Raw genomic sequence first — 15,158 nt, 5'->3', positions numbered from 1 at the left:
AAGTCTGCTAGGTGCTAGGTTAATTCATACAATGTAAACATGCTAAAGCTAACAATGGGGCACTAGCAAAATACAATTATTTTGTCTATGAACCTTGACAGGTATTACTAAGCTGATTGTGATACTTTTGTTAAATGATCTTATTGTTAATTTATTTTATGGCTGTTTGGAGAAGTTTGCCTTCTGAGGACTGGTGGTGCTCCTGTGGTTGCTGTGACTCCATGCCCACAGAGGAAGAATGTCTGTGTTGCAACGAGTGGGACCTGTTGCCCAAAATTCATGGTCTCGATGTGTCCTGGGATGATACAGAAACTACTAAACGCTGTGTAACTACGTTAGAGGATTTCCCCCCTCTGATCAACAGGGCAGTGCTGGATACCTTTTTTTCATGTGCCCAAAATAAATTGAAGGAGGCGGCCAAAACCACAGGGACCAAATGGTCAACTATCCATCAAGTAAGTATAACTGGGTCCATGTCATTGGTTCGACAGCCCATTGGTTCGACATCCCATTAGTCCGACTGTCCGCGGTGCTGAACGGCTCGCGGCAGGCGTGTGGTGCGCCGCGACCGGCTTGAGGCGGAGCAGGCTCACGGTTTATGTGTTTGTCACTTTCTTTTTCATTTTAACCCACACCATGATCTTTTCCTAACCCTAACCAAGTGGTTTTTGTGCCTAAACCTAACCAGACCTTAACCACAGGGCATCATGATGATTTCGGAACGGACTTCGGAACAATGAGTTTAATATGGTCGGAACAATGGTATGTCGAACCAATGGGCTGTCGAACTAATGGGCAGTTCCCAGTATAACTAATATGTCTTTATGCATGTAATACTGATACCTAGAATTGCCTCCGAGACGCACATTTACTGTTGCATACTTTGCCCTCGTATATATCGTACCCGGCAACAAGCAAAGCTCTCGCGAGATGATGTCACACACAGCCCACAGAAGTGAAGGGTCAGGGAAACGCGTAGTATGCTATTTACAGAGATAGCACTGGCGATCTGAACCGGTCAGTGGCGANATTTACTGTTGCATACTTTGCCCTCATATATATCGTACCCTGTTTTCTTCCGGCAACAAGCAAAGCTCTCGCGAGATGATGTCACACACAGCCCGCAGAAGTGAAGGGTCAGGGAAACGCGTAGTATGCTATTTTTATGCTATTAAGACAGATAGACCTGAAGTTTTAGGAGAAAGATGATGGTTTGGGTTCAAATGAAAAGATTTCCCTCAGAAAGGTCTCTCTGACAGAAAGCCCTGAAGATTAACTAAACCCATGTGCTGTTTTATATGTGTTAATGGAGTCAATTAAGGTAAACTTTACTGAACTTATTGTTTATGTGTTGTTTTTATCTTTTATGGTCAAAAGCAAAAAAAAAAGGGGTGGCAGCATCTTCTGTAATTGATTGTGTTAAATGGGCATTTAATATTATCTAATATCGATGGCAGATCCCTGAATCACATCGAATCAAAACCGTATTGTGGCAGACTTCAGACAATAATATATTTTCCGATATTACAAATTATAGATATAATAACTTGTCGTCATGAAACTGGTGATTTACACCCTTATTATTTGTGTATGAAAACGGTAAATGCACTTGTATAGCGCCTTTCTAGTCTTCCGACCACTCAAAGCACTTTTACACAACATGTCACATTCATCCATTCACACACATTCACACACTGTTGGCTGAGGCTACCATACATGGGGCCACCTGCTACTCAGTAACCATTCACTCACACTCACACACCGATGGAACAGCCATCAGGAGCAATTTGGGGTTCAGCATCTTGGCTAAGGAGGAGCCAGGGATCGAGCCGCCAACCTTCTGATTAGTGTCCACTAATCGGAAGATTGGTGGCTAAATCCCTGGCTCCCACTGTACCTCTGAGCCACAACCGCCTCATGTATGGTATTCATGTATATACTGTGATAATTGCCATATTCATTCATTGTTGTATTTAATGTTTACTATTACTAACTGCTGTCTGTGAGCCAGATTGCCCTTTTATTTATGACATTAAACTTTACTTTAAGTTACTCTGCCTGGGTTAAATTCAGAGACCACATTTCTGTAAGTTAATGAAACACTACATTTATGTACCGTAATGGAATTGTGGGGAGGTGCTCACAGTGGATGACTTATACACAAAGTGCAGGACTGTGACAGCAGGATCCTGGGCTTGCATCCAGACTCCTGTCTTTTTGGTTTACGGCAACAAAAGCACTTCAGTTTGGGTGAAGGGGAAAGAACCATTTTGCTGATACATACAGTATCAACTTTTTTGCAACTTGCCAGGTTCATAATTTAGCAACATTTCCTCATTATGTTAATAGACAAAGTAATTCACCTGCAGTTAAATTCCCCTCAAACGTATATGCTGTAAAGCTGGGAGATATGGAGGAAATCAAATACCATGATATTTTTTAACAAAAGCCTTGATTTCGTACTGTAGGGTTGACTATTGGCGCTTCTGCAAAATATTTACACAATGTAATGTGGATATATAGACTAAATGGGTAAGGGCAAATAATAGAACAGCTGGAACAGTCTGGTAATTTCAGAAAATTACATCGCTTTACATTACTTTACCTTTGAAACCAGGAAAAAGTAAACACTTATGAAATCAATCTCAATAACATGATACTGATCTACAGTAATAATGATTTATTTTGCTGTTTCAAATTAATTGTATATAATTGTAATTTCTGGGAGACAGGGCTGCAGTGGTGGACCTCGCTAATGCTCTTGCGGCTGAGTGGGAGAAAATAATTGCAGCTAGGTTTTCTGGTAGAAAGCCAGAAGAGTGGAGGCTGATACAGCAGCAGAAAAATGCCTGTGTGACATGTTTAGCAGTCACATGTGGGTGTAATGTTCGGTTCTCCATGTAAATTAGGTTGTATAGCATATGTTCTTTCTCCCATGGAATATGACGTATTTATTGTGTTCTATTGACACAAAAGCTATTTATGTTTATCGCATACATGCAGTTAGCAAAAGATGGCCCTCACATATCACTGCCATGCTGCGCTGAAATGACTGTTGCTTACAAACTGCAGATAAGTCATTGAGTCCCTTAAGGCTCATGCACACTCACGCATCAGTTGCAAGTATGGCATGTGTTTTGATTAGGGCTGTAAGTGTTAACACGTTAATGGATTAAGGTCTGATGATAAAACGTTATTTTTTAAAATCGCATTTATCACATGCTGCTATTTTTGTTGCTTTGACGCACCCTGGCCAATCCTCCACAACGGCTCTCTGCTTCCTGCTGCCACAGTGATGGAAAATAAGACACCCCTGTGCTTTTTTAATGACTCAATTCATTTAAAAAAAACTCACAGACAGTTCAGTTTAAAAAGTCAAAAGTTATATGCACCTGCAGAGAAAAAACTGTTAGTGTCTCTCAGAGCCCCCGCTGCTGTTAGTCAGTGAAGAAGAGTATGCTAGCTTTAAACTCAGCACGAGTCCATTCTGAATGGACCACAAGTGACTTGGGAATGTGTTTAGGAATTTCCTGCACAGAGCTTTTATGCTGAAGTGCCATTTCCTGCTGTAGAGTGAGTGACTAAGATACAGCTACATGATAGAGGCAGCAAACTAGCTTGACGACATGGCCGAACTCAAGTATGAAGTTGAACATATTAAACTGTGTTGACCTTGAACTAATGACTAGGGAGAAATCTGGACCCTGTGGCTGGACCAGTTGGGAACCACTGGATTAGTCAACTTGTGGAAACCACCCGGTATCAGTAAGAGAATCATTGCTGTGGATGTGTGTTTCCCTGTCGAAGTTTCTCCAAAAGTTGTAGTCTTGGAAGAGTTAAGTCCAACACTGTAAACCGGACAGACTAAATGACTGACTGACTGGTCAGTGGTACCATGAGTACCAGGTGTACATTTTGTAAATAATTTCCTGTCATTAAACCGCAAAGACAGACGCTATTTTGTATTTTGAATTCCTGATTTGTTTTGTGGGGATCAGCAGTAAACCAAAGGGGAATTTTAAGTTGTAGTTTGTTACGGCGATTAAAAACTGGACTGGAACTGAACTATGAAGGGCTGTCAGGAAAACCAAAATCAGACTCAAGACTGAACTCTTGAGACTGTGGGACGATTGTTGACATGCACACACTCACACACATAACCAAATGTCTAATGCTAGGTTCTAAATATGCGTTAAGGTCGGATCACAAACTATCTCTCTCCCTAAATGATACTGATATTGAACAGGTCAGGGAGGCTAAACTGCTCGGGGTTACTATAGACGAAACACTGTCATGGACATCTCATATTGGTAGTATAGTCACGAGGATGAGTAGGGGTATTTCCATCATTAAAAAAAGTGCTAGTCTCTTAGATGAGTCATCTTTAAAAATTGTAACTCAGTCTCTAGTCCTTTCACATCTGGACTATTGTCAATCAATCAATCAATCAATCAATCAATTTTATTTATAAAGCCCAATATCACAAATCACAATTTGCCTCACAGGGCTTTACAGCATACAACATCCCTCCGTCCTTTGGACCCTCACAGCGGTTAAGGAAAAACTCCCCAAAAAAACCCTTTAACGGGGGAATGTCTGACAGTCTGGTCTTGTGCATCACAAAATGAAATGTCAAAACTCCAGTTAACTCAAAATAGAGCAGCTCGCCTTGCACTTCAGTGCTTCATAAGGGAGAATGTGTTAGAAATGCATGACAGACTATCATGGCTAATGGTAAAATACAGACTGACAGGCAATCTTATTCTGTTTGTAAAGAATATATATACTGTTGGTAAACCTAACTGCTTATATTTACAACTAGTGCCAATCAATAACAGACATAACCATGAGACAAGACAAGCAGTAAACCACAGATTCACATTACCTCTGCTGAGAACCAACACACTTCGGAGAACAGTTATGTACAGAGCTGTTGCAGAGTGGAACAGGCATCCACCTGAGCTCTTATTGCTGGAAAGCAGAAGTAGTTTTAAAAACAAACTGAAAAAGATGATTTTAGAAAGGTGAGTGTATAATATCTGACTTCTTGGTTTCTTTTGTTTTGTTTTGTTATTTGTTAGTTTTTGTTTTTTTCTGTTTCATAAACCTAGGTATTGATTTGGTGTGTTTGCAAAACTTTAAACTGTTTTTAACAATTTCTTCCAATTGCAATTAGTAGTCCACATTGTGGTAAATTATTGAATTTAATATTGTAGTTTTTTTCCTTGTAACTATCATATATGATTCTAGATTGTTATTGTTATTCTGTATGTTTTTACTATGTATATAATTGTGTCCTGTGTGAGGACCCCAGGAAGAATAGCCATTACTCCCACAACGGAGTGATGGCTAATGGGGATCCTAATAAATAAACAAATAAACACACACACACTAAGATTGCTTCGTTTGTTTGCTGCTTGAATACACCTTTTGTACTGGACTGAGCAGTGTGCTTTGTTGTTTTGTGGCCTATGGTTTGACAGAGCTTATTCAGAATGCTGCTGCTCGGGTCCCAACAAAAACTGGGAAATATGACCACATTACTCCAGTTCTAAAATCCTTACACTGGTTACCTGTCACTCAGAGAACTGATTTCAAAATCATGCTGCTTGTGTGTAAATCACTCTGTGGCTCAGCGCCCAAATATATCTCTGACATGCTTGTGACATATGAACCTTCTAGGACCCTGAGGACATCTGGTCGGCCTATTGACCGTTCCGAGAGTTGGAACAAAACATGGTGAGGCACCGTTTTGTTATCATGTAGCATAAACCTGGACCTGGACTCTGACCACCTTCAGGTCAAAGCTAAAAACATTCATTTTTTACACTGTAATGACAGCAACCTCATTTTTAAATTTAGTTTTATACCATTTTAAATATTTTTTTTTTTATCATTGCACCTCTTGTCTGCACTTTTGCTGTTTTTAATGGGGATTTTTTAATTGTAAATCATCAAGTAACTAATTTTACCTTCTGTATCTTTTTTTCCTCTTCACTCTTTACTGTATCCTTTATTATGTTTTATATTTTATTGCTCTGGAAAGCACTATAAATCGCCCTCGTGTATGAAATGTGCTATAAAACTAAAGCTGCCTTGCCTTTTGAAATAACATAACAGAATTTTAAACATGTGGTTAAAAAAAAAAAGTGATTAATCGTGATTCAGTAACGAAATGCAGCAATTAATTGCAATTTCCAAAACGAATTATTTGACAGCCCTAGTTTTGATAAATCAAACACGTCAAAATGAGCAGGAGTAAATAATTTGAACACTGCCAAGTTGCCAGCTTGAATGCTACAGATTTGGTGTAATGGGCCCACACACTCACACCAGGGGAAACTATCCAACACAAATGCCTCATTAACAAACAGTGTTCAGATGAATAAAATGAATTCAATTCTATAATCACAGTAATACTAAATAGTTTGATGGTTTTGGAACAATGGCCTCTAGTTTCGCAGACAGGGTGAGGCGGAGGCGCAAGCGCACCTGCGCTTCGCCAACTGGGTGTGGCCAGGCGGATTTTGCAAGTTTGGCACACCGTGCGCGCTGGCGCAGCTACTCCTCTTTCCCACCTCCGTCCCTCCTACCTGCGCAAGTCGGAAAGAGGGAGGAGAGAAGGCGTGGAGTGGGTTTTACACAGCAGATTCATATCAAATGAGCCCCTCTCCTCGCCCTTAAATGCGCCGCGCGAAGGCGTAATGAGAGTTTACTCAATTCGCCATGGCAGAAGAGAGCAGCAGCGTCAGACGGCCAAACTTCTCCCAGGAGGAAACTGATGTTTTGGTCCGGGAGGTCCAAGCTCGCAGTGTCCGAATATACGGAACTGCGAGCAGACCTCCACGGGCTGATGATGCAAAGGTAGCCTGGGAGGAGGTCACCACAATTGTAAATCAATGTTGCGTTTCTCTCGTGCGCGCGCGCTCTCTCTTTCTCTCTCGCAGTCTCACTCTGTTTCTTTTCTTTTGACTTTTCTAAGATGACAGATGCTGAATATATACTCCCTATCTGATGCTGTGGCTGTTTGTGGTTGGCTGAGAGGGATGTGAACTCATTAGTTTGCAGCTGTTTAATCAAATCAGGTTGGGTTTCCATTACGCGTGCCAAACGTGCCAAACGTGCCAAACGTGCCAATCCCCTTTGATTTGACATCAGATGTGACGGGACAGTCGATATAGAGATACATTTATGTGCTGACTGTAGATAGTTGCATTGAATAGTGGTTTTGTGGCTATTTATTGCATCGTTAATGTGCCTGATATTCTGGAAACCTGCCTGTGAGGTTTTGGTGACGTGTCCGCCGGTCAGCCAAACTGCCACTACACTGGCTACGCTCCGCCTGCACTGACAGTAGACCTGGTTTCAGCTGGCGAGCTTTTAGCGCACCTTCGGCGAAGCCTTTTGGCACAAAACTGTCACTGCGCCAAGCCGGATCTGTCAACACCTCCCCCTGCTGCGCCGCCACACCCATCTCAGCGCACCTCAGTCTGCCAAACTACCAAACTGAGCGCGCCTCGGGTTGCACTACTCGAAACTAGCTCTGCGCAGGGTTTGCCACCCTGCGCCGCACCGGGAAACTAGAGGCCCAAATGTCGTCACGTTGGGAAATCTCAGCAACTGGAAACAGTTGAACATTTACCGAATAACACTAAAACTTGATACAAACACTTCAAATTTTAAAAAACCCTCAAATCCCCTTTGAGGATGAAGTTTCATGTTTCCTTTGTGTGAAGGCTGATACAACATTTGGAGGCCTACCAGCTCAGAGGACTTGTGTGAACACTATCCAGCCAGAGACAAAAGGATTTCTGAGTCAATGCCCAACCCATAGGAAAACTCACAACTCATGAAGTGACCCCGGGGTAAAGCAGTCACTGTGATTAGCATCCTGTCTGCACTGTCACTGGAGACAAACACCCTGCTGTCTGAGCAATACTTCAAAGAGGAGAAAAAGTCTTACAAAAGCTACAACTCTTCGACCACCCCTGAGGAAAAAAATCTTGCTCTCAGACTTCTTTAAGGTCCCTGTAAGATAGGACGCAATTAGCCTGGTATCACCAGGCCAATTCACAAATGTGAATCTGCCAGAGCAAATAACACATGAGCTCGCTGATACATCTGGTTCCCAGGCTAGCATTTAATGTTTTTTAACCAACAACACATAATTCTGGTTTCAAATTATTTTTCCAAACCAATTGACAACATCCTCTGCTCGGTCAAAAGGCAGAAAATTACTCTCCGAGGACCAAAGATGCAGCAATAGGGGGATGAATAAGACTAAATCAACACTTCTAATTCAATTCACTTTTAATAATCTATTGACAAATGCTCTTGAATAGAGGCATAAATTGAAACAAATGGAGCACAGTCTGGTTTTTCCTTGCTTTAAAGGTTAAAAGTAACACGTGTAGATTGAGTGCTGCAAAGTTTAATGACACATCAAGGTTGTTTCTTTTAACATCTATTCATGTCGACATGTTGAGTCTGACACTCTTTACAGATTGAATAATATAACTAATTCCACAAGGACGTAAAAGTAAAACATGAAACACAAAAAAGCACAATTTAAATCCCACGTTCGCAGCTTCTATCTGTCACTTACACATTTAATTTCTTCTACATTGATCATCAGCAGGTGAGGATGCTGACTGAAAAATGTAGCTTCAGCTTGTCTTTCAGTTCAATATCATATATGTAACCATCATTTATATTTAAGACCATTTTTTCTTGGTTCTCAAAATGAGTCAGCTGGAGATGTTGTTTTCCATCAACTAATTGCATTCACATACTCCTAATTTACCAGATAGCTACAGCTGATAAAATAAACCATTTAAATAAATGAGTGAGTGAGTGAGTGCAAATTTGTGACATTGCTGCCCTCAATCGTATAAAATGTGTTTTTTGTTTTTTTTCAGTTTGCAGTAATATTTCCAACCAGACAAATGAGAATGATTGGATTTGGTCGGGGTGACATAAATTATAGTGAATTCACATCTGCTCCCATCAAAAATATTTATGTAAAGACTCAAGTTCATGAATGTACAAAGAGAGGAAGAGACTATCTATGGGCTCCTTTATGCTCAACGTTAGATAAAGAGACAGACAAAGCCCTCTGTCTATACTCTGTTCATTTCGTCCTTATTTGTGCATGTTTTCTGAGTGCTGATACAAGCTAAATGGAAAAAGTTCCCTTGAAGATTATGGAGGCATTGTAGCGTTGCTTAAGCAAGATATGACCGTAGGGGACGACGAAGAAATTTACATAATAGCGGAACAGAGCAGATTGGTAATATAGTGAAAAGAATTCTCTGTCCACATGTCGGAAGTATATAATGGCTTTTTTTGTGGCACTACCCCACTGGGAAAACAGCAATGAGTTGCAACAAAACACCCAAGTGTGTTGCCTGAAAAGCAGCTGAAATCACAGCAATGACTCGCTAAAACACAACCGGTATTGTTGTGTGTTGGTTTCTAACAGTGGTCTGCAACTTGGCAGGCATCTCACCTAGGTGTCATGCCGTCCACCATCCAATCCACCTCAAGTCAGTTCATATACTTTATTAGGGGTGTGCCATATCATCTCATTCACAATAATACCAGTACAATTTTTTTATTTTCATATGAAAAATTCATAGTGATACTCATGATATTTTGACTTTACTGACTCCGTGGTGGTTCCAAAAAGAGGAGCAGCTTCAGCAGTGTGGAATAAACTGTGGTGTCCTGAATGTTTTATGAACAGCCCCGGACTTTTCAGACTCTTTTAGTGACTTACTGCTCAGAGGGGAACTCATTCAGTGGCTCCTCTGGCAGCAGCACAGTGTCTCTCCTCTCTCCCCATGCATACATGGCGGTGTTATGAAGTGATTTTGTCATAAACCTTTGGTAATGTAAATCTATGTGACGCTTGCGGCTCAACAAAAAACTATATGTGAATGTGTGATAGTTGTGGTATCATGATACAGCGTGATGATTAGAGGAGAAATGGCAGAGCATAAAGGTCCAGGTGGAAAAAAACAATCAACTCAGTCAACTCAGCTTAAAGAAGGAAATCATCTGTTGATTTATATATATAGATCCCAGGGGACATTTTTTGTATTTGGGAGCTGTTTAAATGTGTAATTTGTGGTAGATTTTATTTTGTTGAACTATTAATATTGTAACAGAATCTGAATCTCACTCTGAGTTACTGTTGTTGTTCACAAACTAAAGAAATTAGACATTTTTGTTTAGTTTCTACTGAATATTTTAAGGTAAACTGTAAAATGACATCACTGATTTTGTTGCAATTCCATGTCCTTAAATTTATAAAACTTTTTTTTTTTTACTAATTTGTCATATCGTCAAGAAAATAGTTATGACTTAAATACCCTGAAATATCGTGATATTATTTGAGGGCCATATCACTCACCCCTATACTACATCACTTTAGAATTGTTTATATGACGCATAGAAAACATGCAACATATCCATGGTTTGCAGAAATGTAATATGCCAACATTTTCTCCTGGCAATGGGGCTGTTAAAATCAGTATGTGGCTCACTGCAGCAAACATCTCTATCATTACTCTTTATGTGATGAATAAACACAAAATCAGTCAAACTTGTGGAAATAAAGGGATTCTTAAGACACCTGAAGGTATCTGGTGCTAGCAGCAATTCAAAAATGATGTAAAGGAAGATGGGTGAGATGTACCACTGCCTGAGGAATCTTTAAAGCAACAGAATACACACATGTACGATACATAAAGTAAATCTATATTAGGAAGTCGAGCATCACATAAAATCATCAGATTACATCTCAAAATAACCTGTATGGAAAAGTGAGATAAGATATTTGACTAGGTTAATCCCTTCAACTGCCAGTGACTTACTTGAAATGTGCTGGGCTCAAGATATCCTGAAATATATAACAAAGGTAATGAGTTGTGTGAGGTAAGAGTTCATTCAACTCACATTTTACACAGAGTTTATCTAACACCATGCAGATTAAAGAAGACAAACCTGATTATATCAGACGTGTGTTGGCATGGCTGTGGACGTGTTATGGATTTGTTCTGATGTGAAGATTTTACGGAGGGATGCAACCAATTAGTCAAAGGTAATCTTCTTAATCTTTTAAGATCTCAAATCTAACCGATTAGCTGTCATCAGTTATAAATGTAAAGCTTGTCCAGTCAAATATTTCCTCGGAAAACAACTTGAGACCTTAAAGAAAAAGCAAACACAGTGCCGTATTACATCTGGCAGTAAAAGAGACAATCGTAATGACCTAAAAAAACTCAGATCTGATCATTGACTGAAATGCAATATGGCACACAACTGGTCCGATAAAGAGAAAAAAGCAGAGAAAAGTGTGTGAAAGTGCGCCCCTTTGGAATCACATATCAAGTAAGTCTGCAGCGATTCAGGGAAAGCTGCCTTTTATATCCAAACCTGCAGGGTGCCGGGCTTTTGAAATGAAACCAATGGACTGAGTTATTTTTTCAATGACAAGAGCTGGTTGAAGCTTTGTGAAGTGGTGCAGTGTTGGCTAGTTTGTCAGTTTGGTGTGCCACTCTGTTAGTCTCCGACTGATGGTGTATGAAGTATTCAAGAAATACTTCCCTTTTAAGCCAGACTAACACAGACTAACATTGCCATTTTCAAAACCACTGGTGATCTCATCACCTAGACTCCCCCTTGGATTTGAGGATTGACTCATCAAAGATACGAGTGATGCTCTAAAAATGCAAAAGTTTTACTTCCCCTCTTTGCAAACAACCCCACTCTCAAAACTGTCCCACCTTCTCCTGGTTCAACAGGGCCTGATCCAAAATCATTGTTTTAACATTAGGCACAGCAGACGCCTCCGTTGGTCTGTGATGAGGCGGTGCAGCAGTAGCAGGTTTAAATGTAAAGTAGTCATTAGACCAAGCAGCAACACATAAGATCTATACAATGAACATGTTTTCTTGTAGGGAGCCCGAGATTAGAGTTGCCAATTGAGTATCTGACCAAATGTCTTCCCAACTGTTCCTGAGATATGACGTGAGTAATGGCCTAAAAAGTGTTGTTGTTTTTTTTCCAGAACATTATGATGTCACAGAGAAGATGACCTTTGACCTCTTGGATATAAGATGTCACTTCATCATTATATCCTGTGAGACGTTAGTATGACATTTTATCCTATTAAGTGGATAATTTGTTGAGTTAAGGCCAAAAGCGTGTTGTGAGGTCACAGTTACCTTGACCGTTGACCTTCAACCACTAAATTCTTTGTTTTTTTTCCCAATTTCAGGAAACTTCTTAAGAGAAATTGCATTCATGGGAATGAGACAGACGCAAGGTCAAAGTGACCTTGACCTTTGACCACCAAAATCTAATCAGTTCATTGTTTTGTCCAAGAAAACATTTGTACCACATTTGAAGAAATTCCCTAAAGGTGTTCTTGGGATACTGTGGTCACACAACTAAGAGAGATGCAAGGTCACAGAGACCTTGACCTTTGACCACCAAAATCCAATCAGTTCATCGTTGTGTCAAAGTTAATGATTGTGCCACATTTGAATAAATGCCCTCAAGGTGTTCTTGAGATATTACGCTCACACATATAAGACAGATGCAAGGTCACAGTAACTTTGATCTTTGACCACCAAAATCTAATTGATTCATCATTGAGTCAAAGTGGACATTTGTGCCAAATCTGAAGAATTTCTCGAATGGTTTCTTGAGCTATCCTGTTCATGGGAATGATATGAAGTACTGTGTTGGTGTCAGTATCATTTTAAAGGTACTGGCACTGGTGCTGGTTTCATGCTTTTTAAACAACACTCAGCCCTAATATTGATACTGTGACTTTGTGCCTGACTACAAAGTGAATGCTGCACCGACTAGAGCACAGCTCGGGCCGCATTTTCCTGACCAAACCGACCCAAGTCCGAGACAGTTATAACCAAGCCCGGCCAGACCCTAACAGACTTTCGGTTTTAAGTCCGAACCTGACCTGAGCCTGACGCAGTTTGTTACCTGATATAGTTATTGTTATCATGGTTAGAGCTTGTCTGTTTACTTTGATCACACATAGACAGTGTTCAAATGACCATCAAAAGGCTTCTGTTACGCACAGTTAAACATGTCGCACACACAGCAGCGCAACACAGCACACACACTCAGTTGGAGTTAATAGACATGCTGTGGCCTAACCTTTCACGCAATCTCACTCACACACCACACTCACACATAATACACAAAGATAACTGAATTAGAGTCTTACCATTGTTTTCAAGTCTGAATATTTACGCCCATCATCACAAGTTGTCATCTTGAGGATGGATGATATCTGTAATAAAACAGCTCATACACAGGACAAAAATATGTCTATGTAAATTCTCCAATAGTGGCTGAGGACACTGTGTCGTGTATCTCAAGGTTATTATTAGAGACACACATTGTTTTTCTGATTTGCCCTATTTCATAAGCATATTTATTTATGGTTTTGTTTCCCCCCTACCGGTTATTGGAATTAGCCTTGTGTTCGTTCCAAAACAACATGACCGTGGCTATTGTTTCAGACCGGGTCATTATCTGTGTACTGAGAATCTATGGCACAGGTAAAATAGTTAGTGAGCTTAATTGACAGTAATTGAAATAATTGTCCTGCTCATGCCTGAATTGCACTCTGGGTTTATGTAACCCATTCAAATCTCATTTGGGAAAAAAAAAAATACAAAAACTGGAGATGGCCAGACTTAAAACACAGTCATATTTTGGACATGCAAGGGTAAAGCTGGAATGTGTCTAAGTTAAGGTGTATTAGTGCTGTAATGATGCGTTCAGGCACATTAAGAGCCGATGTCGGGAAGGGTAAGAGTATCCAAACATCTGTTGAATATTTGACTTTTGTTAAAACAAGGAGAATGAGTCTGACGTTTAGGTAATTTCTAATTATCTCTCTTTTGATTTCTCTTCAAATATTGGTCACAAACCACTTTGCTAATTAATGCACTATATCTGAAAAACAAACACACACAAAGCCCCAATAGTAGTATAGTTTTTTAAACTTTTCAAAGTCCCAGCTGTGAGGACCACCTCCACTCTCTGCAGGTTCTGTGAATATAAAACACTGTCATTGTCATGCTGTGTTCAGCCGTGCCCTGTCAGCATTGCAGGATAACTGTCATCCCCAATGGCAGACTGTCTTCTTGTTACCATGGTGACTTTCATAAGCGCTTGAACTGGAATAAAAACAAGGTCCCAGTGTCGAAACCAGGAACTCACATACAACTTTATGATGGGGAAACTGGCTTTATACGATAAATCTGCCACTAGCAGGCTTAGGTTTCATACATCACTTTCTGACACTAACCCTTTAATAAAAACAAATATTCTAATTAAAATTTTCCATCTGATGTCTAATCCTCCTTCGTTATACAATTTATAGTTGCTCTTTATTTTGCAGAAAACCACTTTTGGCCAAAAAAAGGTCTTTGAATTAAAAGATTTAATTTTGTCCCTTTATCTATTTTTTTTTTTTTTTACATAATGTACTATAAGGAAAATAAATAAATACAGCCCCAATCACAAAAATAAGTTGGGACACTGTAAATAAAAACAATGATTTGTAATCTTTTTGACCTCTATTCAATTGACTACAGTACAAAGACAAGATATTTAATGTTCAAACTGATCAACTTTATCGTTTTTGTAAATATTGTTATTCTGAATTTGATGCCTTCAACACTTTCTTGAAAGTTCATACAGGAGCATGTTTACCACAGTGTTACATCACCTCTTTTTTTAAACAACACTCAGCAAGTGTTTGGGAACTGAGGAGACTAACTGTTGAGGTCTTTCCCATTCTTGCTTGATATACTTCAGTTTTCAATTGAATTGAATTAAATTTTATTTATAAAGCCCAATATCACAAATCACAATTTGCCTCAGAGGGCTTTACATCATACAACATCCCTCTGTCCTTGGACCCTCACAGCGGATAAGGAAAAACTCCCCCAAAAAATGGTGCATTCACAGATATGCATACTATCCATGCCATGGGCACTAACACACCCCCATACCCATGACACTATTGACCATCAAATTCTGCTACAGAGACTGGAACACTTAATTGGCCTAAAAGGTTCTGCACTAAGCTGGTTTAAATCTTATTTATCTGA

This window comes from Epinephelus moara, chromosome 8, assembly GCF_006386435.1.
Source record: "Epinephelus moara isolate mb chromosome 8, YSFRI_EMoa_1.0, whole genome shotgun sequence".
NCBI lineage: Eukaryota > Metazoa > Chordata > Actinopteri > Perciformes > Serranidae > Epinephelus > Epinephelus moara.
Note: the sequence above shows the minus strand (reverse complement) of the source record.